Source organism: Octopus bimaculoides, chromosome 26 (genome assembly GCF_001194135.2).
Source record: "Octopus bimaculoides isolate UCB-OBI-ISO-001 chromosome 26, ASM119413v2, whole genome shotgun sequence".
Classification (NCBI taxonomy): Eukaryota; Metazoa; Mollusca; class Cephalopoda; order Octopoda; family Octopodidae; genus Octopus; species Octopus bimaculoides.
The window spans coordinates 20,283,617-20,284,680 of record NC_069006.1 but is presented as its reverse complement, the minus strand read 5'-3'; the positions used below and the strand labels follow the sequence as shown (position 1 = coordinate 20,284,680).

The following is a 1,064-nucleotide window of genomic DNA, read 5'->3' as shown; positions in this document are numbered from 1 at the left end:
TTTTAGTCGAACACATTAGACTCCATCCCCACTACATATTATTTTTATAGTCTACTACTTATTGTACTGGTCTCTGTTTTGCCGAACTGCTAAGTTACAGAGACATAAACAAACCAACACCGGTTGACGAGAAACAAACAGACAAATAGATAGATAGATAGATAGATAGATAGATAGATAGATAGATAGACACACTCACACACACATATAAGTAAACTAACTTGTCGAACGGATCCTCGATGAAAGACCCACCATATTGCCCGCCACCTCAGGTACAAATCGGAAGTGACGTAGAGAGTGTTAACGTCGGAGTCGGCACACAATAGATACAGTTATAAATATTGTTCATATATGGAAGCTCTTTAGCAGCTAAAATACAATATGGATAATTATATAATGCACTAGAAAACAATGATTAAATCAGTTTAATTAATCTTGCTGCGTTTTGTTTATAAAATGTACTAAAAAGCGGTAATTAAGTGACTTTAATTAATCTTAATAGTCATCGCGTGTAAACAATGTTTATAATTAAGTCTATTGTGCATCGGCTAAAACAGTTACATACTCAGGATGATTGGGTATTCACTGTGAACGTCTGTGACTACTTTATCCATATACATATACATATACATATATACTATGATTGACCGCTGACCGAACACTATTCAATTTTTTTTCTCCGTGTTTTTCTCCTTGTTTTCTCCGTATTCTTTCTGTTGAAGAGCGTAGCTCGAAACGTCAAAGACTTTCCGTATTCCCGAGCGTCATACTAATACATCCTTTTGTTGTTTACACCACCTGTTCTCGTCTGTTGTTGTTTTTTTCGTACATTCTCCCATACATATACATATATATATACACCTACATATATATACATCTACATATATATACACCTACATATATATACACCTACATATATATACACCTACATATATATACACCTACATATATATACACCTACATACATACATTTCTCAAAACCAGAAAAGGGAAATCTGATTCGATGACTTCAGATCTAAGCCACCACTGGAACTTTGAAAATTTGTAAAACCTTCCAAATGCTG

The 1,064-nt window shown here is 34.1% G+C and overlaps 1 protein-coding gene across 1 annotated transcript in view; it reads right to left on the bottom strand.

Moving 5' to 3' along the window:
* Positions 1 to 1,064, bottom strand: part of LOC106868997 (uncharacterized) — a 76,473-nt gene that overhangs the window by 49,972 nt on the left and 25,437 nt on the right. The window lies entirely within an intron of this gene.